Genomic DNA, 25292 nt, shown 5'->3' on the forward strand with positions numbered 1-25292 from the left:
GATTCCAAACTAAATCAATGATGTTTCAGAAAGTTCCTACGCCCTGTGTAAAAATGCATTTATTCCCAGGTTTTGAGCAGTGACACTGTAATGCTAATAAAGTATAAGATCCAACTGAACACTGACTCTGTCAATGGTGATCCAAAGGGACTTTATGAAAGATCCCAGCTACAAACACCAGAACCAAAATAGGTTTAGGGGACACCCGGATTTGAACCAGGGACCTCTTGATCTGCAGTCAAATGCTCTACCACTGAGCTATATCCCCAACTGTTTTCGAAGATCAGAATGACAATATATCAGTACATCATGAAAGAGTGAGAGGCTCAAGCTCAGTTGGGCCACAAAGTACGAGCTTGAAACTGTGGAAAAGGAGAAGTAGTTCTTAATATTATTAATTAAAGGAAAACAGGATCATTTAAAAAACAAAATGTATATGTTTGATTGTTATTTTATTTGAATAGGCAGTGGTCCATAGGACCAATATCTGTAATTAAAATGTTTGTTTTGAAACATTCTCAAAGGGGAAGAGGTTTTTACGAGACTACTTATCTTTGTGGATTGATTACCACAATCACTGATATGGTGGTGAAGTATGATTGTTTTGGGCCAAATTACGGTGAAAAAACATTTCTACATACCACTACAATTTGGTATTTGAAGGTACAACCAAACATCCATTTCATGTACCTTCGATTTAATACATCAGAAAAAGCTATTTTGTGTTCGCAAATGGCCTGGTTTCTCAGACCAGCCTGCTTGCACCTGCAACTAGGGTTCGTACATCTTGTACGTGGGCAGCGTTTTTTAGTAGAAAGTAAATAGATTATGCATTGCACAAAAATGGAGTGCTTCAAACAAACACATACTTTGTATGCACAGAGAAGAGGTGGAATACATGTAAGACTGAGGACACAGGTTAAATGAGGAATAGATTGACTGCATTTCTGCCCACTTTTCTATGCAATTTCTGTAGTGCGATCAAAGGAAGCACCAAACTGTAAAACAAAGTTGTCAATTGCTTTCATAGTCCATTCCCTTTGTTTGGTGCTGTGAAAGGAAGAGCCAGATTCCAAAATAAATCAATGCTTTTTCAAACATTTCCCATACGGAATACCGAGCCCTGTATAAAAATGCATTTACTCTCAGGTTTTGAGCAGTGACATTGTAATGCTATTAAAGTGTAAGATCCAAGCGAACACTGACTCTGTCAATGATGATCCAAAGGGGTTTCATGAAAAGTCCCAGCTACAAACACAAGAACCAAAACAGGCTAAGGGGACACCTGAATTTGAACCAGGGACCTCTTGATCTGCAGTCAAATGCTCTACCACTGAGCTATATCCCCAACTGTTTGTGAGAGTCGGAATGAAAATATATCAGTACCTCATGAAAGAGTGTGAGCATCATGCTCAGTTGGGCCGGAAAGTACAAGCTTGAAACTGTGGAACAGGAGAAGTAGTTCTTAATATTATTTATTGAAGGAAAACGGGATCGTTTAAAAAAAATATTTATATGTTTCATTGTTATTTTATTTGAACAGGCAGTGGTCCATAGGACCAATGCCTGTACATAAAATGCTTGTTTTGAAACATTCTCAAAGGGGAAGAGGTTTTAATGGGACGCCTTATCCTTTCGCGGATTGGTTACCACAATCACCGAGATGGTGGTGAAGTATGATTGTTTTGGGCCAAATAATGGACGAAAAACATTTCTACATACCACTGCAATTTGGTATTTGGAAGGTACACCCAAACGTCCCTTTCAAGTACCATCAATTTAATATATCAGAAAAGGCCATTTTGTGTTCGAAAATGGCCTGAGTCTTCGAGCCAGCCTTTTTTCATCTGCAACGAGGGTTCATACATTTTGCACATAGGCAGAGGTTTTAAGGAGAAATTAAATAGTTTCTACGTTGCACAAGAATGAAGTGCTTTAAACAAACACATATTTTGTATGCACAGAGGAGAGGAGGAATATATGTAAGACTGAGGACACAGGTTAAATGAGAAATAGATTGACTGCAGCGCTGCCGAGTATACTATGCCATTTCTTTAGTGCGCTACAAGGAAGCACCAAACTGTAGAACAAAGTTTTCAATTGTTTTCATAGTCATTCTCTTTGCTTGAAGCTGTGAAAGGAAGAGCCGGATTCCAAAATAAATCAATGATGTTTCAGAATGTTCCCACGCCCTGTGTAAAAATGAATTTATTCCCAGGTTTTGAGCAGTGACACTGTAATGCTAATAAAGTATAACATCCAACTGAACACTGACTCTGTCAATGGTGATCCAAAGGGACTTTATGAAAGATCCCAGCTACAAACACCAGAACCAAAATAGGTTTAGGGGACACCCGGATTTGAACCAGGGACCTCTTGATTTGCAGTCAAATGCTCTACCACTGAGCTATATCCCCAACTATTTCCAAAGATCAGAATGACAATATATCAGTACATCATGAAAGAGTGAGAGGCTCAAGCTCAGTTGGGCCACAAAGTACGAGCTTGAAACTGTGGAAAAGGAGAAGTAGTTCTTAATATTATTAATTAAAGGAAAACAGGATCATTTAAAAAACAAAATGTATATGTTTGATTGTTATTTTATTTGAATAGGCAGTGGTTCATAGGACCAATAAGTGTAATTAAAATGTTTGTTTTGAAACATTCTCAAAGGGGAAGAGGTTTTTACGAGACTACTTATCTTTGTGGATTGATTACCACAATCACTGATATGGTGGTGAAGTATGATTGTTTTGGGCCAAATTACGGTGAAAAAACATTTCTACATACCACTACAATTTGGTATTTGAAGGTACAACCAAACATCCATTTCATGTACCTTCGATTTAATACATCAGAAAAAGCTATTTTGTGTTCGCAAATGGCCTGGTTTCTCAGACCAGCCTGCTTGCACCTGCAACTAGGGTTCGTACATCTTGTACGTGGGCAGCGTTTTTTAGTAGAAAGTAAAGAGATTATGCATTGCACAAAAATGGAGTGCTTCAAACAAACACATACTTTGTATGCACAGAGAAGAGGTGGAATACATATAAGACTGAGGACACAGGTTAAATGAGGAATAGATTGACTGCATTTCTGCCCACTTTTCTATGCAATTTCTGTAGTGCGATCAAAGGAAGCACCAAACTGTAAAACAAAGTTGTCAATTGCTTTCATAGTCCATTCCCTTTGTTTGGTGCTGTGAAAGGAAGAGCCAGATTCCAAAATAAATCAATGCTTTTTCAGACATTTCCCATACGGAATACCGAGCCCTGTATAAAAATGCATTTACTCTCAGGTTTTGAGCAGTGACATTGTAATGCTATTAAAGTGTAAGATCCAAGCGAACACTGACTCTGTCAATGATGATCCAAAGGGTTTTTTTGAAAAGTCCCAGCTACAAACACAAGAACCAAAACAGGCTAAGGGGACACCTGAATTTGAACCAGGTACCTCTTGATCTGCAGTCATATGCTCTACCACTGAGCTATGTCCCCACCTGTTTGTGAGAGTCGGAATGAAAATATATCAGTACCTCATGAAAGAGTGTGAGCATCATGCTCAGTTGGGCCGGAAAGTACAAGCTTGAAACTTTGGAACAGGAGAAGTAGTTCTTAATATTATTTATTGAAGGAAAACGGGATCGTTTAAAAAAAATATTTATATGTTTCATTGGTATTTTATTTGAACAGGCAGTGGTCCATAGGACCAATGCCTGTACATAAAATGCTTGTTTTGAAACATTCTCAAAGGGGAAGAGGTTTTTACGGGACGCCTTATCCTTTCGCGGATTGGTTACCACAATCACCGAGATGGTGGTGAAGTATGATTGTTTTGGGCCAAATAATGGACGAAAAACATTTCTACATACCACTGCAATTTGGTATTTGGAAGGTACACCCAAACATCCCTTTCAAGTACCATCAATTTAATATATCAGAAAAGGCAATTTTGTGTTCGAAAATGGCCTGAGTCTTCGAGCCAGCCTTTTTTCATCTGCAACGAGGGTTCATACATTTTGCACGTAGGCAGAGGTTTTAAGGAGAAATTAAATAGTTTCTATGTTGCACAAGAATGAAGTGCTTTAAACAAACACATATTTTGTATGCACAGAGGAGAGGAGGAATATATGTAAGACTGAGGACACAGGTTAAATGAGAAATAGATTGACTGCAGCGCTGCCGAGTATACTATGCCATTTCTTTAGTGCGCTACAAGGAAGCACCAAACTGTATAACAAAGTTTTCAATTGTTTTCATAGTCATTCTCTTTGCTTGAAGCTGTGAAAGGAAGAGCCGGATTCCAAAATAAATCAATGATGTTTCAGAAAGTTCCCACGCCCTGTGTAAAAATGCATTTATTCCCAGGTTTTGAGCAGTGACACTGTAATGCTAATAAAGTATAAGATCCAACTGAACACTGACTCTGTCAATGGTGATCCAAAGGGACTTTATGAAAGATCCCAGCTACAAACACCAGAACCAAAATAGGTTTAGGGGACACCCGGATTTGAACCAGGGACCTCTTGATCTGCAGTCAAATGCTCTACCACTGAGCTATATCCCCAACTGTTTTCAAACATCAGAATGACAATATATTAGTACATCATGAAAGAGTGAGAGGCTCAAGCTCAGTTGGGCCACAAAGTACGAGCTTGAAACTGTGGAAAAGGAGTAGTTCTTAATATTATTAATTAAAGTAAAACAGGATCATTTAAAAAACAAAATGTATATGTTTAATTGTTATTTTATTTGAATAGGCAGTGGTCCATAGGACCAATATCTGTAATTAAAATGTTTGTTTTGAAACATTCTCAAAGAGGAAGAGGTTTTTACGAGACTACTTATCTTTGTGGATTGATTACCACAATCACTGATATGGTGGTGAAGTATGATTGTTTTGGGACAAATTACGGTGAAAAAACATTTCTACATACCACTACAATTTGGTATTTGAAGGTACAACCAAACACCCATTTCATGTACCTTCGATTTAATACATCAGAAAAAGCTATTTTGTGTTCGCAAATGGCCTGGTTTCTCAGACCAGCCAGCTTGCACCTGCAACTAGGGTTCGTACATCTTGTACGTGGGCAGCGTTTTTTAGTAGAAAGTAAATAGATTATGCATTGCACAAAAATGAAGTGCTTCAAACAAACACATACTTTGTATGCACAGAGAAGAGGTGGAATACATGTAAGACTGAGGACACAGGTTAAATGAGGAATAGATTGACTGCATTTCTGCCCACTTTTCTATGCAATTTCTGTAGTGCGATCAAAGGAAGCACCAAACTGTAAAACAAAGTTGTCAATTGCTTTCATAGTCCATTACCTTTGTTTGGTGCTGTGAAAGGAAGAGCCAGATTCCAAAATAAATCAATGCTTTTTCAGACATTTCCCATACGGAATACCGAGCCCTGTATAAAAATGCATTTACTCTCAGGTTTTGAGCAGTGACATTGTAATGCTATTAAAGTGTAAGATCCAAGCGAACACTGACTCTGTCAATGATGATCCAAAGGGGTTTTATGAAAAGTCCCAGCTACAAACACAAGAACCAAAACTGGCTAAGGGGACACCTGAATTTGAATCAGGGACTTCTTGATCTGCAGTCAAATGCTCTACCACTGAGCTATGCCCCCACCTGCTTGTGAGAGTCGGAATGAAAATATATCAGTACCTCATGAAAGAGTGTGAGCATCATGCTCAGTTGGGCCGGAAAGTACCAGCTTGAAACTGTGGAACATAAGAAGTAGTTCTTAATATTATTTATTGAAAGAAAACGGGATCGTTTAAAAAAAATATTTATATGTTTCATTGTTATTTTATTTGAACAGGCAGTGGTCCATAGGACCAATGCCTGTACATAAAATGCTTGTTTTGAAACATTCTCAAAGGGGAAGAGGTTTTTATGGGACGCCTTATCCTTTCGCGGATTGGTTACCAAAATCACCGAGATGGTGGTGAAGTATGATTGTTTTGGGCCAAATAATGGACGAAAAGCATTTCTACATACCACTGCAATTTGGTATTTGGAAGGTACACCCAAACGTCCCTTTCAAGTACCATCAATTTAATATATCAGAAAATGCCATTTTGTGTTCGAAAATGGCCTGAGTCTTCGAGCCAGCCTTTTTTCATCTGCAACGAGGGTTCATACATTTTGCACGTAGGCAGAGGTTTTAACGAGAAATTAAATAGTTTCTACGTTGCACAAGAATGAAGTGCTTTAAACAAACACATATTTTGTATGCACAGAGGAGAGGAGGAATATATGTAAGACTGAGGACACAGGTTAAATGAGAAATAGATTGACTGCAGCGCTGCCGAGTATACTATGCCATTTCTTTAGTGCGCTACAAGGAAGCACCAAACTGTATAACAAAGTTTTCAATTGTTTTCATAGTCATTCTCTTTGCTTGAAGCTGTGAAAGGAAGAGCCGGATTCCAAAAAAAATCAATGATGTTTCAGAAAGTTCCCACGCCCTGTGTAAAAATGCATTTATTCCCAGGTTTTGAGCAGTGACACTGTAATGCTAATAAAGTATAAGATCTAACTGAACACTGACTCTGTCAATGGTGATCCAAAGGGACTTTATGAAAGATCCCAGCTACAAACACCAGAACCAAAATAGGCTTAGGGGACACCCGGATTTGAACCAGGGACCTCTTGATCTGCAGTCAAATGCTCTACCACTGAGCTATATCCCCAACTGTTTTCAAAGATCATAATGACAATATATCAGTACATCATGAAAGAGTGAGAGGCTCAAGCTCAGTTGGGCCACAAAGTACGAGCTTGAAACTGTGGAAAAGGAGAAGTAGTTCTTAATATTATTAATTAAAGGAAAGCAGGATCATTTAAAAAACAAAATGTATATGTTTAATTGTTATTTTATTTGAATAGGCAGTGGTCCATAGGACCAATATCTGTAATTAAAATGTTTGTTTTGAAACATTCTCAATGAGGAAGAGGTTTTTACGAGACTACTTATCTTTGTGGATTGATTACCACAATCACTGATATGGTGGTGAAGTATGATTGTTTTGGGCCAAATTACGGTGAAAAAACATTTCTACATACCACTACAATTTGGTATTTGAAGGTACAACCAAACACCCATTTCATGTACCTTCGATTTAATACATCAGAAAAAGCTATTTTGTGTTCGCAAATGGCCTGGTTTCTCAGACCAGCCTGCTTGCACCTGCAACTAGGGTTCGTACATCTTGTACGTGGGCAGCGTTTTTTAGTAGAAAGTAAATAGATTATGCATTGCACAAAAATGAAGTGCTTCAAACAAACACATACTTTGTATGCACAGAGAAGAGGTGGAATACATGTAAGACTGAGGACACAGGTTAAATGAGGAATAGATTGACTGCATTTCTGACCACTTTTCTATGCAATTTCTGTAGTGCGATCAAAGGAAGCACCAAACTGTAAAACAAAGTTGTCAATTGCTTTCATAGTCCATTCCCTTTGTTTGGTGCTGTGAAAGGTAGAGCCAGATTCCAAAATAAATCAATGCTTTTTCAGACATTTCCCATACGGAATACCGAGCCCTGTATAAAAATGCATTTACTCTCAGGTTTTGAGCAGTGACATTGTAATGCTATTAAAGTGTAAGATCCAAGCGAACACTGACTCTGTCAATGATGATCCAAAGTGGTTTTTTGAAAAGTCCCAGCTACAAACACAAGAACCAAAACAGGCTAAGGGGACACCTGAATTTGAACCAGGTACCTCTTGATCTGCAGTCAAATGCTCTACCACTGAGCTATGTCCCCACCTGTTTGTGAGAGTCGGAATGAAAATATATCAGTACCTCATGAAAGAGTGTGAGCATCATGCTCAGTTGGGCCGGAAAGTACAAGCTTGAAACTTTGGAACAGGAGAAGTAGTTCTTAATATTATTTATTGAAGGAAAACGGGATCGTTTAAAAAAAATATTTATATGTTTCATTGGTATTTTATTTGAACAGGCAGTGGTCCATAGGACCAATGCCTGTACATAAAATGCTTGTTTTGAAACATTCTCAAAGGGGAAGAGGTTTTTACGGGACGCCTTATCCTTTCGCGGATTGGTTACCACAATCACCGAGATGGTGGTGAAGTATGATTGTTTTGGGCCAAATAATGGACGAAAAACATTTCTACATACCACTGCAATTTGGTATTTGGAAGGTACACCCAAACATCCCTTTCAAGTACCATCAATTTAATATATCAGAAAAGGCCATTTTGTGTTCGAAAATGGCCTGAGTCTTCGAGCCAGCCTTTTTTCATCTGCAACGAGGGTTCATACATTTTGCACGTAGGCAGAGGTTTTAAGGAGAAATTAAATAGTTTCTATGTTGCACAAGAATGAAGTGCTTTAAACAAACACATATTTTGTATGCACAGAGGAGAGGAGGAATATATGTAAGACTGAGGACACAGGTTAAATGAGAAATAGATTGACTGCAGCGCTGCCGAGTATACTATGCCATTTCTTTAGTGCGCTACAAGGAAGCACCAAACTGTATAACAAAGTTTTCAATTGTTTTCATAGTCATTCTCTTTGCTTGAAGCTGTGAAAGGAAGAGCCGGATTCCAAAATAAATCAATGATGTTTCAGAAAGTTCCCACGCCCTGTGTAAAAATGCATTTATTCCCAGGTTTTGAGCAGTGACACTGTAATGCTAATAAAGTATAAGATCCAACTGAACACTGACTCTGTCAATGGTGATCCAAAGGGACTTTATGAAAGATCCCAGCTACAAACACCAGAACCAAAATAGGTTTAGGGGACACCCGGCTTTGAACCAGGGACCTCTTGATCTGCAGTCAAATGCTCTACCACTGAGCTATATCCCCAACTGTTTTCAAACATCAGAATGACAATATATCAGTACATCATGAAAGAGTGAGAGGCTCAAGCTCAGTTGGGCCACAAAGTACGAGCTTGAAACTGTGGAAAAGGAGTAGTTCTTAATATTATTAATTAAAGTAAAACAGGATCATTTAAAAAACAAAATGTATATGTTTAATTGTTATTTTATTTGAATAGGCAGTGGTCCATAGGACCAATATCTGTAATTAAAATGTTTGTTTTGAAACATTCTCAAAGAGGAAGAGGTTTTTACGAGACTACTTATCTTTGTGGATTGATTACCACAATCACTGATATGGTGGTGAAGTATGATTGTTTTGGGCCAAATTACGGTGAAAAAACATTTCTACATACCACTACAATTTGGTATTTGAAGGTACAACCAAACACCCATTTCATGTACCTTCGATTTAATACATCAGAAAAAGCTATTTTGTGTTCGCAAATGGCCTGGTTTCTCAGACCAGCCTGCTTGCACCTGCAACTAGGGTTCGTACATCTTGTACGTGGGCAGCGTTTTTTAGTAGAAAGTAAATAGATTATGCATTGCACAAAAATGAAGTGCTTCAAACAAACACATACTTTGTATGCACAGAGAAGAGGTGGAATACATGTAAGACTGAGGACACAGGTTAAATGAGGAATAGATTGACTGCATTTCTGCCCACTTTTCTATGCAATTTCTGTAGTGCGATCAAAGGAAGCACCAAACTGTAAAACAAAGTTGTCAATTGCTTTCATAGTCCATTACCTTTGTTTGGTGCTGTGAAAGGAAGAGCCAGATTCCAAAATAAATCAATGCTTTTTCAGACATTTCCCATACGGAATACCGAGCCCTGTATAAAAATGCATTTACTCTCAGGTTTTGAGCAGTGACATTGTAATGCTATTAAAGTGTAAGATCCAAGCGAACACTGACTCTGTCAATGATGATCCAAAGGGGTTTTATGAAAAGTCCCAGCTACAAACACAAGAACCAAAACTGGCTAAGGGGACACCTGAATTTGAATCAGGGACTTCTTGATCTGCAGTCAAATGCTCTACCACTGAGCTATGCCCCCACCTGCTTGTGAGAGTCGGAATGAAAATATATCAGTACCTCATGAAAGAGTGTGAGCATCATGCTCAGTTGGGCCGGAAAGTACCAGCTTGAAACTGTGGAACATAAGAAGTAGTTCTTAATATTATTTATTGAAGGAAAACGGGATCGTTTAAAAAAAATATTTATATGTTTCATTGTTATTTTATTTGAACAGGCAGTGGTCCATAGGACCAATGCCTGTACATAAAATGCTTGTTTTGAAACATTCTCAAAGGGGAAGAGGTTTTTATGGGACGCCTTATCCTTTCGCGGATTGGTTACCACAATCACCGAGATGGTGGTGAAGTATGATTGTTTTGGGCCAAATAATGGCCGAAAAACATTTATACATACCACTGCAATTTGGTATTTGGAAGGTACACCCAAACGTCCCTTTCAAGTACCATCAATTTAATATATCAGAAAAGGCCATTTTGTGTTCGAAAATGGCCTGAGTCTTCGAGCCAGCCTTTTTTCATCTGCAACGAGGGTTCATACATTTTGCATGTAGGCAGAGGTTTTAAGGAGAAATTAAATAGTTTCTACGTTGCACAAGAATGAAGTGCTTTAAACAAACACATATTTTGTATGCACAGAGGAGAGGAGGAATATATGTAAGACTGAGGACACAGGTTAAATGAGAAATAGATTGACTGCAGCCCTGCCGAGTATACTATGCGATTTCTTTAGTGCGCTACAAGGAAGCACCAAACTGTATAACAAAGTTTTCAATTGTTTTCATAGTCATTCTCTTTGTTTGAAGCTGTGAAAGGAAGAGCCGGATTCCAAAATAAATCAATGATGTTTCAGAAAGTTCCCACGTCCTGTGTAAAAATGCATTTATTCCCAGGTTTTGAGCAGTGACACTGTAATGCTAATAAAGTATAAGATCCAACTGAACACTGACTCTGTCAATGGTGATCCAAAGGGACTTTATGAAAGATCCCAGCTACAAACACCAGAACCAAAATAGGTTTAGGGTACACCCGGATTTGAACCAGGGATTTCTTGATCTGCAGTCAAATGCTCTACCACTGAGCTATATCCCCAACTGTTTTCAAAGATCAGAATGACAATATATCAGTACATTATGAAAGAGTGCGAGGCTCAAGCTCAGTTGGGCCACAAAGTACGAGCTTGAAACTGTGGAAAAGGAGAAGTAGTTCTTAATATTATTAATTAAAGGAAAACAGGATCATTTAAAAAACAAAATGTATATGTTTAATTGTTATTTTATTTGAATAGGCAGTGGTCCATAGGACCAATATCTGTAATTAAAAAGTTTGTTTTGAAACATTCTCAAAGAGGAAGAGGTTTTTACGAGACTACTTATCTTTGTGGATTGATTACCACAATCACTGATATGGTGGTGAAGTATGATTGTTTTGGGCAAAATTACGGTGAAAAAACATTTCTACATACCACTACAATTTGGTATTTGAAGGTACAACCAAACACCCATTTGATGTAAATTCGATTTAATACATCAGAAAAAGCTATTTTGTGTCCGCAAATGGCCTGGTTTCTCAGACCAGCCTGCTTGCACCTGCAACTAGGGTTCGTACATCTTGTACGTGGGCAGCGTTTTTAAGTAGAAAGTAAATAGATTATGCATTGCACAAAAATGAAGTGCTTCAAACAAACACATACTTTGTATGCATAGAGAAGAGGTGGAATACATGTAAGACTGAGGACACAGGTTAAATGAGGAATAGATTGACTGCATTTCTGCCCACTTTTCTATGCAATTTCTGTAGTGCGATCAAAGGAAGCACCAAACTGTAAAACAAAGTTGTCAATTGCTTTCATAGTCCATTCCCTTTGTTTGGTGCTGTGAAAGGAAGAGCCAGATTCCAAAAAAATCAATGCTTTTTCAGACATTTCCCATACGGAATTCCGAGCCCTGTATAAAATGCATTTACTCTCAGGTTTTGAGCAGTGACATTGTAATGCTGTTAAAGTGTAAGATCCAAGCGAACACTGACTCTTTCAATGATGATCCAAAGGGGTTTTATGAAAAGTCCCAGCTACAAACAGAAGAACCAAAACAGGCTTGGGGGACACCTGGATTTGAACCAGGGACCTCTTGATCTGCAGTCAAATGCTCTACCACTGAGCTATGTCCCCACCTGTTTGTGAGAGTCGGAATGAAAATATATCAGTACCTCATGACAGAGTTTGAGCATCATGCTCAGTTGGGCCGGAAAGTACAAGCTTGAAACTGTGGAACAGGAGAAGTAGTTCTTAATATTATTTATTGAAGGAAAACGGGATCGTTTAAAAAATATATTTATATGTTTCATTGTTATTTTATTTGAACAGGCAGTGGTTCATAGGACCAATGCCTGTACATAAAATGCTTGTTTTGAAACATTCTCAAAGGGGAAGAGGTTTTTATGGGACGCCTTATCCTTTCGCGGATTGGTTACCACAATCACCGAGATGGTGGTGAAGTATGATTGTTTTGGGCAAAATAATGGACGAAAAACATTTCTACATACCACTGCAATTTGGTATTTGGAAGGTACACCCAAACGTACCTTTCAAGTACCATCAATTTAATATATCAGAAAAGGCCATTTTGTGTTCGAAAATGGCCTGAGTCTTCGAGCCAGCCTTTTTTCATCTGCAACGAGGGTTCATACATTTTGCACGTAGGCAGAGGTTTTAAGGAGAAATTAAATAGTTTCTACGTTGCACGAAGATTAAAGTGCTTTAAACAATCACATATTTTGTATGCACAGAGGAGAGGTGGAATATATGTAAGACTGAGGACACAGGTTAAATGAGAAATAGATTGACTGCAGCGCTGCCGAGTATACTATGCCATTTCTTTAGTGTGCTACAAGGAAGCACCAAACTGTATAACAAAGTTTTCAATTGTTTTCATAGTCATTCTCTTTGCTTGAAGCTGTGAAAGGAAGAGCCGGATTCCAAAATAAATCAATGATGTTTCAGAAAGTTCCCACGCCCTGTGTAAAAATGCATTTAATCCCAGGTTTTGAGCAGTGACACTGTAATGCTAATAAAGTATAAGATCCAACTGAACACTGACTCTGTCAATGGTGATCCAAAGGGACTTTATGAAAGATCCCAGCTACAAACACCAGAAAGAAAATAGGTTTAGGGGACACCCGGATTTGAACCAAGGACCTCTTGATCTGCAGTCAAATGCTCTACCACTGATCTATATCCCCAACTGTTTTCAAAGATCAGAATGACAATATATCAGTACATCATGAAAGAGTGAGAGGCTCAAGCTCAGTTGGGCCACAAAGTACGAGCTTGAAACTGTTGAAAAGGAGAAGTAGTTCTTAATATTATTAATTAAAGGAAAGCAGGATCATTTAAAAAACAAAATGTATATGTTTAATTGTTATTTTATTTGAATAGGCAGTGGTCCATAGGACCAATATCTGTAATTAAAATGTTTGTTTTGAAACATTCTCAAAGAGGAACAGGTTTTTACGAGACTACTTATCTTTGTGGATTGATTACCACAATCACTGATATGGGGTGAAGTATGATTGTCTTGGGCCAATTTACGGAGAAAAAATGTTTCTGCATACCACTACAATTTGGTATTTGAAGGTACAACCAAACACCCCTTTCATGTACCTTCGATTTAATACATCAGAAAAAGCTTTTTTGTGTTCGCAAATGGCCTGGTTTCTCAGACCAGCCTGCTTGCACCTGCAACTAGGGTTCGTACATCTTGTACGTGGGCAGCGTTTTTTAGTAGAAAGTAAATAGATTATGCATTGCACAAAAATGAAGTGCTTCAAACAAACACATACTTTGTATGCACAGAGAAGAGGTGGAATACATGTAAGACTGAGGACACAGGTTAAATGAGGAATAGATTGACTGCATTTCTGCCCACTTTTCTATGCAATTTCTGTAGTGCGATCAAAGGAAGCACCAAACTGTAAAACAAAGTTGTCAATTGCTTTCATAGTCCATTCCCTTTGTTTGGTGCTGTGAAAAGAAGAGCCAGATTCGAAAATAACTTAATGGTTTTTCAGACATTTCCAATACGGAATACCGAGCCCTGTATAAAAATGCATTTACTCTCAGGTTTTGAGCAGTGACATTGTAATGCTGTTAAAGTGTAAGATCCAAGCGAACACTGACTCTGTCAATGATGATCCGCAGTGGTTTTTTGAAAAGTCCCAGCTACAAACACAAGAACCAAAACAGGCTAAGGGGACACCTGAATTTGAACCAGGTACCTCTTGATCTGCAGTCAAATGCTCTACCACTGAGCTATGTCCCCACCTGTTTGTGAGAGTCGGAATGAAAATATATCAGTACCTCATGAAAGAGTGTGAGCATCATGCTCAGTTGGGCCGGAAAGTACAAGCTTGAAACTTTGGAACAGGAGAAGTAGTTCTTAATATTATTTATTGAAGGAAAACGGGATCATTTAAAAAAAATATTTATATGTTTCATTGGTATTTTATTTGAACAGGCAGTGGTCCATAGGACCAATGCCTGTACATAAAATGCTTGTTTTGAAACATTCTCAAAGGGGAAGAGGTTTTTACGGGACGCCTTATCCTTTCGCGGATTGGTTACCACAATCACCGAGATGGTGGTGAAGAATGATTGTTTTGGGCCAAATAATGGACGAAAAACATTTCTACATACCACTGCAATTTGGTATTTGGAAGGTACACCCAAACATCCCTTTCAAGTACCATCAATTTAATATATCAGAAAAGGCCATTTTGTGTTCGAAAATGGCCTGAGTCTTCGAGCCAGCCTTTTTTCATCTGCAACGAGGGTTCATACATTTTGCACGTAGGCAGAGGTTTTAAGGAGAAATTAAATAGTTTCTATGTTGCACAAGAATGAAGTGCTTTAAACAAACACATATTTTGTATGCACAGAGGAGAGGAGGAATATATGTAAGACTGAGGACACAGGTTAAATGAGAAATATATTGACTGCAGCGCTGCCGAGTATACTATGCCATTTCTGTAGTGCGATCAAAGGAAGCACCAAACTGTATAACAAAGTTTTCAATTGTTTTCATAGTCATTCTCTTTGCTTGAAGCTGTGAAAGGAAGAGCCGGATTCCAAAATAAATCAATGATGTTTCAGAAAGTTCCCACGCCCTGTGTAAAAATGCATTTATTCCCAGGTTTTGAGCAGTGACACTGTAATGCTAATAAAGTATAAGATCCAACTGAACACTGACTCTGTCAATGGTGATCCAAAGGGACTTTATGAAAGATCCCAGCTACAAACACCAGAACCAAAATAGGTTTAGGGGACACCCGGATTTGAACCAGGGACCTCTTGATCTGCAGTCAAATGCTCTACCACTGAGCTATATCCCCAACTGTTTTCAAACATCAGAATGACAATATATCAGTACATCATGAAAGAGTGAGAGGCTCAAGCTCAGTTGGGCCACAAAGTACGAGCTTGAAACTGTGGAAAAGGAGTGGTTCTTAATATTATTAATTAAAGTAAAACAGGATCATTTAAAAAACAAAATGTATATGTTTAATTATTATTTTATTTGAATAGGCAGTGGTCCATAGGACCAATATCTGTAATTAAAATGTTTGTTTTGAAACATTCTCAAAGAGGAAGAGGTTTTTACGAGACTACTTATCTTTGTGGATTGATTACCACAATCACTGATATGGTGGTGAAGTATGATTGTTTTGGGCCAAATTACGGTGAAAAAACATTTCTACATACCACTACAATTTGGTATTTGAAGGTACAACCAAACACCCATTTCATGTACCTTCGATTTAATACATCAGAAAAAGCTATTTTGTGTTCGCAAATGGCCTGGTTTCTCAGACCAGCCTGCTTGCACCTGCAACTAGGGTTCGTACATCTTGTACGTGGGCAGCGTTTTTTAGTAGAAAGTAAATAGATTATGCATTGCACAAAAATGAAGTGCTTCAAACAAACACATACTTTGTATGCACAGAGAAGAGGTGGAATACATGTAAGACTGAGGACACAGGTTAAATGAGGAATAGATTGACTGCATTTCTGCCCACTTTTCTATGCAATTTCTGTAGTGCGATCAAAGGAAGCACCAAACTGTAAAACAAAGTTGTCAATTGCTTTCATAGTCCATTACCTTTGTTTGGTGCTGTGAAAGGAAGAGCCAGATTCAAAAATAAATCAATGCTTTTTCAGACATTTCCCATACGGAATACCGAGCCCTGTATAAAAATGCATTTACTCTCAGGTTTTGAGCAGTGACATTGTAATGCTATTAAAGTGTAAGATCCAAGCGAACACTGACTCTGTCAATGATGATCCAAAGGGGTTTTATGAAAAGTCCCAGCTACAAACACAAGAACCAAAACTGGCTAAGGGGACACCTGAATTTGAATCAGGGACTTCTTGATCTGCAGTCAAATGCTCTACCACTGAGCTATATCCCCAACTGTTTTCAAAGATCAGAATGACAATATATCAGTACATCATGAAAGAGTGCGAGGCTCAAGCTCAGTTGGGCCACAAAGTACGAGCTTGAAACTGTGGAAAAGGAGAAGTAGTTCTTAATATTATTAATTAAAGGAAAACAGGATCATTTAAAAAACAAAATGTATATGTTTAATTGTTATTTTATTTGAATAGGCAGTGGTCCATAGGACCAATATCTGTAATTAAAATGTTTGTTTTGAAACATTCTCAAAGAGGAAGAGGTTTTTACGAGACTACTTATCTTTGTGGATTGATTACCACAATCACTGATATGGTGGTGAAGTATGATTGTTTTGGGCCAAATTACGGTGAAAAAACATTTGTACATACCACTACAATTTGGTATTTGAAGGTACAACCAAACACCCATTTCATGTAAATTCGATTTAATACATCAGAAAAAGCTATTTTGTGTTCGCAAATGGCCTGGTTTCTCAGACCAGCCTGCTTGCACCTGCAACTAGGGTTCGTACATCTTGTACGTGGGCAGCGTTTTTAAGTAGAAAGTAAATAGATTATGCATTGCACAAAAATGAAGTGCTTCAAACAAACACATACTTTGTATGCATAGAGAAGACTTGGAATACATGTAAGACTGAGGACACAGGTTAAATGAGGAATAGATTGACTGCATTTCTGCCCACTTTTCTATGCAATTTCTGTAGTGCGATCAAAGGAAGCACCAAACTGTAAAACAAAGTTGTCAATTGCTTTCATAGTCCATTCCCTTTGTTTGGTGCTGTGAAAGGAAGAGCCAGATTCCAAAATAAATCAATGCTTTTTCAGACATTTCCCATACGGAATACCGAGCCCTGTTTAAAATGCATTTACTCTCAGGTTTTGAGCAGTGACATTGTAATGCTGTTAAAGTGTAAGATCCAAGCGAACACTGACTCTGTCAATGATGATCCAAAGGGGTTTTATGAAAAGTCCCAGCTACAAACAGAAGAACCAAAACAGGCTTAGGGGACACCTGGATTTGAACCAGGGACCTCTTGATTTGCAGTCAAATGCTCTACCACTGAGCTATGTCCCCACCTGTTTGTGAGAGTCGGAATGAAAATATATCAGTACCTCATGAAAGAGTGTGAGCATCATGCTCAGTTGGGCCGGAAAGTACAAGCTTGAAACTGTGGAACAGGAGAAGTAGTTCTTAATATTATTTATTGAAGGAAAACGGGATCGTTTAAAAAAAATATTTATATGTTTCATTGTTATTTTATTTGAACAGGCAGTGGTCCATAGGACCAATGCCTGTACATAAAATGCTTGTTTTGAAACATTCTCAAAGGGGAAGAGGTTTTTATGGGACGCCTTATCCTTTCGCGGATTGGTTACCAAAATCACCGAGATGGTGGTGAAGTATGATTGTTTTGGGCCAAATAATGGACGAAAAGCATTTCTACATACCACTGCAATTTGGTATTTGGAAGGTACACCCAAACGTCCCTTTCAAGTACCATCAATTTAATATATCAGAAAATGCCATTTTGTGTTCGAAAATGGCCTGAGTCTTCGAGCCAGCCTTTTTTCATCTGCAACGAGGGTTCATACATTTTGCACGTAGGCAGAGGTTTTAACGAGAAATTAAATAGTTTCTACGTTGCACAAGAATGAAGTGCTTTAAACAAACACATATTTTGTATGCACAGAGGAGAGGAGGAATATATGTAAGACTGAGGACACAGGTTAAATGAGAAATAGATTGACTGCAGCGCTGCCGAGTATACTATGCCATTTCTTTAGTGCGCTACAAGGAAGCACCAAACTGTATAACAAAGTTTTCAATTGTTTTCATAGTCATTCTCTTTGCTTGAAGCTGTGAAAGGAAGAGCCGGATTCCAAAATAAATCAATGATGTTTCAGATAGTTCCCACGCCCTGTGTAAAAATGCATTTATTCCCAGGTTTTGAGCAGTGACACTGTAATGCTAATAAAGTATAAGATACTACTGAACACTGACTCTGTCAATGGTGATCCAAAGGGACTTTATGAAAGATCCCAGCTACAAACACCAGAACCAAAATAGGCTTAGGGGACACCCGGATTTGAACCAGGGACCTCTTGATCTGCAGTCAAATGCTCTACCACTGAGCTATATCCCCAACTGTTTTCAAAGATCAGAATGACAATATATCAGTACATCATGAAAGAGTGAGAGGCTCAAGCTCAGTTGGGCCACAAAGTACGAGCTTGAAACTGTGGAAAAGGAGAAGTAGTTCTTAATATTATTAATTAAAGGAAAGCAGGATCATTTAAAAAACAAAATGTATATGTTTAATTGTTATTTTATTTGAATAGGCAGTGGTCCATAGGACCAATATCTGTAATTAAAATGTTTGTTTTGAAACATTCTCAAAGAGGAAGAGGTTTTTACGAGACTACTTATCTTTGTGGATTGATTACCACAATCACTGATATGGTGGTGAAGTATGATTGTTTTGGGCCAAATTACGGTGAAAAAACATTTCTACATACCACTACAATTTGGTATTTGAAGGTACAACCAAACATCCATTTCATGTACCTTCGATTTAATACATCAGAAAAAGCTATTTTGTGTTCGCAAATGGCCTGGTTTCTCAGACCAGCCTGCTTGCACCTGCAACTAGGGTTCGTACATCTTGTACGTGGGCAGCGTTTTTTAGTAGAAAGTAAATAGATTATGCATTGCACAAAAATGAAGTGCTTCAAACAAACACATACTTTGTATGCACAGAGAAGAGGTGGAATACATGTAAGACTGAGGACACAGGTTAAATGAGGAATAGATTGACTGCATTTCTGCCCACTTTTCTATGCAATTTCTGTAGTGCGATCAAAGGAAGCACCAAACTGTAAAACAAAGTTGTCAATTGCTTTCATAGTCCATTCCCTTTGTTTGGTGCTGTGAAAGGAAGAGCCAGATTCCAAAATAAATCAATGCTTTTTCAGACATTTCCCATACGGAATACCGAGCCCTGTTTAAAATGCATTTACTCTCAGGTTTTGAGCAGTGACATTGTAATGCTATTAAAGTGTAAGATCCAAGCGAACACTGACTCTGTCAATGATGATCCAAAGGGGTTTTATGAAAAGTCCCAGCTACAAACACAAGAACCAAAACAGGCTAAGGGGACACCTGGATTTGAACCAGGGACCTCTTGATCTGCAGTCAAATGCTCTACCACTGAGCTATGTCCCCACCTGTTTGTGATAGTCGGAATGAAAATATATCAGTACCTCATGAAAGAGTGTGAGCATCATGCTCAGTTGGGCCGGAAAGTACAAGCTTGAAACTGTGGAACAGGAGAAGTAGTTCTTAATATTATTTATTGAAGGAAAACGGGATCGTTTAAAAAAAATATTTATATGTTTCATTGTTATTTTATTTGAACAGGCAGTGGTCCATAGGACCAATGCCTGTACATAAAATGCTTGTTTTGAAACATTCTCAAAGGGGAAGAGGTTTTTATGGGACGCCTTATCCTTTCGCGGATTGGTTACCAAAATCACCGAGATGGTGGTGAAGTATGATTGTTTTGGGCCAAATAATGGACGAAAAGCATTTCTACATACCACTGCAATTTGGTATTTGGAAGGTACACCCAAACGTCCCTTTCAAGTACCATCAATTTAATATATCAGAAAATGCCATTTTGTGTTCGAAAATGGCCTGAGTCTTCGAGCCAGCCTTTTTTCATCTGCAACGAGGGTTCATACATTTTGCACGTAGGCAGAGGTTTTAACGAGAAATTAAATAGTTTCTACGTTGCACAAGAATGAAGTGCTTTAAACAAACACATATTTTGTATGCACAGAGGAGAGGAGGAATATATGTAAGACTGAGGACACAGGTTAAATGAGAAATAGATTGACTGCAGCGCTGCCGAGTATACTATTCCATTTCTTTAGTGTGCTACAAGGAAGCACCAAACTGTATAACAAAGTTTTCAATTGTTTTCATAGTCATTCTCTTTGCTTGAAGCTGTGAAAGGAAGAGCCGGATTCCAAAATAAATCAATGATGTTTCAGATAGTTCCCACGCCCTGTGTAAAAATGCATTTATTCCCAGGTTTTGAGCAGTGACACTGTAATGCTAATAAAGTATAAGATACTACTGAACACTGACTCTGTCAATGGTGATCCAAAGGGACTTTATGAAAGATCCCAGCTACAAACACCAGAACCAAAATAGGCTTAGGGGACACCCGGATTTGAACCAGGGACCTCTTGATCTGCAGTCAAATGCTCTACCACTGAGCTATATCCCCAACTGTTTTCAAAGATCAGAATGACAATATATCAGTACATCATGAAAGAGTGAGAGGCTCAAGCTCAGTTGGGCCACAAAGTACGAGCTTGAAACTGTGGAAAAGGAGAAGTAGTTCTTAATATTATTAATTAAAGGAAAGCAGGATCATTTAAAAAACAAAATGTATATGTTTAATTGTTATTTTATTTGAATAGGCAGTGGTCCATAGGACCAATATCTGTAATTAAAATGTTTGTTTTGAAACATTCTCAAAGAGGAAGAGGTTTTTACGAGACTACTTATCTTTGTGGATTGATTACCACAATCACTGATATGGTGGTGAAGTATGATTGTTTTGGGCCAAATTACGGTGAAAAAACATTTCTACATACCACTACAATTTGGTATTTGAAGGTACAACCAAACATCCATTTCATGTACCTTCGATTTAATACATCAGAAAAAGCTATTTTGTGTTCGCAAATGGCCTGGTTTCTCAGACCAGCCTGCTTGCACCTGCAACTAGGGTTCGTACATCTTGTACGTGGGCAGCGTTTTTTAGTAGAAAGTAAATAGATTATGCATTGCACAAAAATGAAGTGCTTCAAACAAACACATACTTTGTATGCACAGAGAAGAGGTGGAATACATGTAAGACTGAGGACACAGGTTAAATGAGGAATAGATTGACTGCATTTCTGCCCACTTTTCTATGCAATTTCTGTAGTGCGATCAAAGGAAGCACCAAACTGTAAAACAAAGTTGTCAATTGCTTTCATAGTCCATTCCCTTTGTTTGGTGCTGTGAAAGGAAGAGCCAGATTCCAAAATAAATCAATGCTTTTTCAGACATTTCCCATACGGAATACCGAGCCCTGTATAAAAATGCATTTACTCTCAGGTTTTGAGCAGTGACATTGTAATGCTATTAAAGTGTAAGATCCAAGCGAACACTGACTCTGTCAATGATGATCCAAAGGGGTTTTATGAAAAGTCCCAGCTACAAACACAAGAACCAAAACTGGCTAAGGGGACACCTGAATTTGAATCAGGGACTTCTTGATCTGCAGTCAAATGCTCTCCCACTGAGCTATGCCCCCACCTGCTTGTGAGAGTCGGAATGAAAATATATCAGTACCTCATGAAAGAGTGTGAGCATCATGCTCAGTTGGGCCGGAAAGTACCAGCTTGAAACTGTGGAACATAAGAAGTAGTTCTTAATATTATTTATTGAAGGAAAACGGGATCGTTTAAAAAAAATATTTATATGTTTCATTGTTATTTTATTTGAACAGGCAGTTGTCCATAGGACCAATGCCTGTACATAAAATGCTTGTTTTGAAACATTCTCAAAGGGGAAGAGGTTTTTATGGGACGCCTTATCCTTTCGCGGATTGGTTACCAAAATCACCGAGATGGTGGTGAAGTATGATTGTTTTGGGCCAAATAATGGACGAAAAGCATTTCTACATACCACTGCAATTTGGTATTTGGAAGGTACACCCAAACGTCCCTTTCAAGTACCATCAATTTAATATATCAGAAAATGCCATTTTGTGTTCGAAAATGGCCTGAGTCTTCGAGCCAGCCTTTTTTCATCTGCAACGAGGGTTCATACATTTTGCACGTAGGCAGAGGTTTTAACGAGAAATTAAATAGTTTCTACGTTGCACAAGAATGAAGTGCTTTAAACAAACACATATTTTGTATGCACAGAGGAGAGGAGGAATATATGTAAGACTGAGGACACAGGTTAAATGAGAAATAGATTGACTGCAGCGCTGCCGAGTATACTATGCCATTTCTTTAGTGCGCTACAAGGAAGCACCAAACTGTATAACAAAGTTTTCAATTGTTTTCATAGTCATTCTCTTTGCTTGAAGCTGTGAAAGGAAGAGCCGGATTCCAAAATAAATCAATGATGTTTCAGAAAGTTCCCACGCCCTGTGTAAAAATGCATTTAATCCCAGGTTTTGAGCAGTGACACTGTAATGCTAATAAAGTATAAGATCCAACTGAACACTGACTCTGTCAATGGTGATCCAAAGGGACTTTATGAAAGATCCCAGCTACAAACACCAGAAACAAAATAGGTTTAGGGGACACCCGGATTTGAACCAAGGACCTCTTGATCTGCAGTCAAATGCTCTACCACTGAGCTATATCCCCAACTGTTTTCAAAGATCAGAATGACAATATATCAGTACATCATGAAAGAGTGAGAGGCTCAAGCTCAGTTGGGCCACACAGTACGAGCTTGAAACTGTTGAAAAGGAGAAGTAGTTCTTAATATTATTAATTAAAGGAAAGCAGGATCATTTAAAAAACAAAATGTATATGTTTAATTGTTATTTTATTTGAATAGGCAGTGGTCCATAGGACCAATATCTGTAATTAAAATGTTTGTTTTGAAACATTATCAAAGGGGAAGAGGGTTTTACGAGACTACTTATCTTTGTGGATTGATTACCACAATCACTGATATGGGGTGAAGTATGATTGTTTTGGGCCAATTTACGGAGAAAAAATGTTTCTGCATACCACTACAATTTGGTATTTGAAGGTACAACCAAACACCCCTTTCATGTACCTTCGATTTAATACATCAGAAAAAGCTTTTTTGTGTTCGCAAATGGCCTGGTTTCTCAGACCAGCCTGCTTGCACCTGCAACTAGGGTTCGTACATCTTGTACGTGGGCAGCGTTTTTTAGTAGAAAGTAAATAGATTATGCATTGCACAAAAATGAAGTGCTTCAAACAAACACATACTTTGTATGCACAGAGAAGAGGTGGAATACATGTAAGACTGAGGACACAGGTTAAATGAGGAATAGATTGACTGCATTGCTGCCCACTTTTCTATGCAATTTCTGTAGTGCGATTGAAGGAAGCACTAAACTCTAAAACAAAGTTGCCAATTGCTTTCATAGTCCATTCCCTTTGTTTGGTGCTGTGAAAGGAAGAGCCAGATTCCAAAATAAATCAATGCTTTTTCAGACATTTCCCATACGGAATACCGAGCCCTGTATAAAAATGCATTTACTCTCAGGTTTTGAGCAGTGACATTGTAATGCTGTTAAAGTGTAAGATCCAAGCGAACACTGACTCTGTCAATGATGATCCAAAGGGGTTTTATGAAAAGTCCCAGCTACAAACACAAGAACCAAAACAGGCTAAGGGGACACCTGAATTTGAACCAGGTACCTCTTGATCTGCAGTCAAATGCTCTACCACTGAGCTATGCCCCCACCTGTTTGTGAGAGTCGGAATGAAAATATATCAGTACCTCATGAAAGAGTGTGAGCATCATGCTCAGTTGGGCCGGAAAGTACAAGCTTGAAACTTTGGAACAGGAGAAGTAGTTCTTAATATTATTTATTGAAGGAAAACGGGATCGTTTAAAAAAAATATTTATATGTTTCATTGTTATTTTATTTGAACAGGCAGTGGTCCATAGGACCAATGCCTGTACATAAAATGCTTGTTTTGAAACATTCTCAAAGGGGAAGAGGTTTTTACGGGACGCCTTATCCTTTCGCAGATTGGTTACCACAATCACCGAGATGGTGGTGAAGGATGATTGTTTTGGGCCAAATGATGGACGAAAAACATTTCTACATACCACTGCAATTTGGTATTTGGAAGGTACACCCAAACGTCCCTTTCAAGTACCATCAATTTAATATATCAGAAAAGGCCATTTTGTGTTCGAAAATGGCCTGAGTCTTCGAGCCAGCCTTTTTTCATCTGCAACGAGGGTTCATACATTTTGCACGTAGGCAGAGGTTTTAAGGAGAAATTAAATAGTTTCTACGTTGCACAAGAATGAAGTGCTTTAAACAAACACATATTTTGTATGCACAGAGGAGAGGAGGAATATATGTAAGACTGAGGACACAGGTTAAATGAGAAATAGATTGACTGCAGCGCTGCCGAGTATACTATGCCATTTCTTTAGTGCGCTACAAGGAAGCACCAAACTGTATAACAAAGTTTTCAATTGTTTTCATAGTCATTCTCTTTGCTTGAAGCTGTGAAAGGAAGAGCCGGATTCCAAAATAAATCAATGATGTTTCAGAAAGTTCCCACGCCCTGTGTAAAAATGCATTTAATCCCAGGTTTTGAGCAGTGACACTGTAATGCTAATAAAGTATAAGATCCAACTGAACACTGACTCTGTCAATGGTGATCCAAAGGGACTTTATGAAAGATCCCAGCTACAAACACCAGAAACAAAATAGGTTTAGAGGACACCCGGATTTGAACCAAGGACCTCTTGATCTGCAGTCAAATGCTCTACCACTGATCTATATCCCCAACTGTTTTCAAAGATCAGAATGACAATATATCAGTACATCATGAAAGAGTGTGAGCATCATGCTCAGTTGGGCCGGAAAGTACAAGCTTGAAACTGTGGAACAGGAGAAGTAGTTCTTAATATTATTTATTGAAGGAAAACGGGATCGTTTAAACAAGATATTTATATGTTTCATTGTTATTTTATTTGAACAGGCAGTGGTCCATAGGACCAATGCCTGTACATAAAATGCTTGTTTTGAAACATTCTCAAAGGGGAAGAGGTTTTTATGGGACGCCTTATCCTTTCGCGGATTGGTTACCACAATCACCGAGATGG

The 25292-nt window shown here is 38.3% G+C and overlaps 13 non-coding genes across 13 annotated transcripts; all 13 read right to left on the bottom strand.

The window, feature by feature from the left end:
- Positions 1–196: 196 nt before the first annotated feature.
- Positions 197–268, bottom strand: TRNAC-GCA (transfer RNA cysteine (anticodon GCA)). Its single transcript has one exon. It is a non-coding gene; the product is annotated as a tRNA-Cys (tRNA).
- Positions 269–1276: 1008 nt separating this feature from the next.
- On the bottom strand, positions 1277–1348 carry TRNAC-GCA (transfer RNA cysteine (anticodon GCA)). Its single transcript has one exon. It is a non-coding gene; the product is annotated as a tRNA-Cys (tRNA).
- Positions 1349–2345: 997 nt separating this feature from the next.
- TRNAC-GCA (transfer RNA cysteine (anticodon GCA)) lies at positions 2346–2417 on the bottom strand. Its single transcript has one exon. It is a non-coding gene; the product is annotated as a tRNA-Cys (tRNA).
- Positions 2418–4494: 2077 nt separating this feature from the next.
- TRNAC-GCA (transfer RNA cysteine (anticodon GCA)) lies at positions 4495–4566 on the bottom strand. Its single transcript has one exon. It is a non-coding gene; the product is annotated as a tRNA-Cys (tRNA).
- A 2074-nt stretch (positions 4567–6640) lies between these two features.
- TRNAC-GCA (transfer RNA cysteine (anticodon GCA)) lies at positions 6641–6712 on the bottom strand. Its single transcript has one exon. It is a non-coding gene; the product is annotated as a tRNA-Cys (tRNA).
- A 2077-nt stretch (positions 6713–8789) lies between these two features.
- Positions 8790–8861, bottom strand: TRNAC-GCA (transfer RNA cysteine (anticodon GCA)). The gene has a single exon. It is a non-coding gene; the product is annotated as a tRNA-Cys (tRNA).
- A 3152-nt stretch (positions 8862–12013) lies between these two features.
- Positions 12014–12085, bottom strand: TRNAC-GCA (transfer RNA cysteine (anticodon GCA)). Its single transcript has one exon. It is a non-coding gene; the product is annotated as a tRNA-Cys (tRNA).
- A 3146-nt stretch (positions 12086–15231) lies between these two features.
- On the bottom strand, positions 15232–15303 carry TRNAC-GCA (transfer RNA cysteine (anticodon GCA)). Its single transcript has one exon. It is a non-coding gene; the product is annotated as a tRNA-Cys (tRNA).
- Positions 15304–17387: 2084 nt separating this feature from the next.
- On the bottom strand, positions 17388–17459 carry TRNAC-GCA (transfer RNA cysteine (anticodon GCA)). The gene has a single exon. It is a non-coding gene; the product is annotated as a tRNA-Cys (tRNA).
- A 997-nt stretch (positions 17460–18456) lies between these two features.
- Positions 18457–18528, bottom strand: TRNAC-GCA (transfer RNA cysteine (anticodon GCA)). Its single transcript has one exon. It is a non-coding gene; the product is annotated as a tRNA-Cys (tRNA).
- A 1007-nt stretch (positions 18529–19535) lies between these two features.
- On the bottom strand, positions 19536–19607 carry TRNAC-GCA (transfer RNA cysteine (anticodon GCA)). The gene has a single exon. It is a non-coding gene; the product is annotated as a tRNA-Cys (tRNA).
- A 997-nt stretch (positions 19608–20604) lies between these two features.
- Positions 20605–20676, bottom strand: TRNAC-GCA (transfer RNA cysteine (anticodon GCA)). Its single transcript has one exon. It is a non-coding gene; the product is annotated as a tRNA-Cys (tRNA).
- Positions 20677–22753: 2077 nt separating this feature from the next.
- Positions 22754–22825, bottom strand: TRNAC-GCA (transfer RNA cysteine (anticodon GCA)). Its single transcript has one exon. It is a non-coding gene; the product is annotated as a tRNA-Cys (tRNA).
- Positions 22826–25292: the final 2467 nt, after the last annotated feature.

Source organism: Triturus cristatus, chromosome 4_1, assembly GCF_964204655.1.
Source record: "Triturus cristatus chromosome 4_1, aTriCri1.1, whole genome shotgun sequence".
Classification (NCBI taxonomy): Eukaryota; Metazoa; Chordata; class Amphibia; order Caudata; family Salamandridae; genus Triturus; species Triturus cristatus.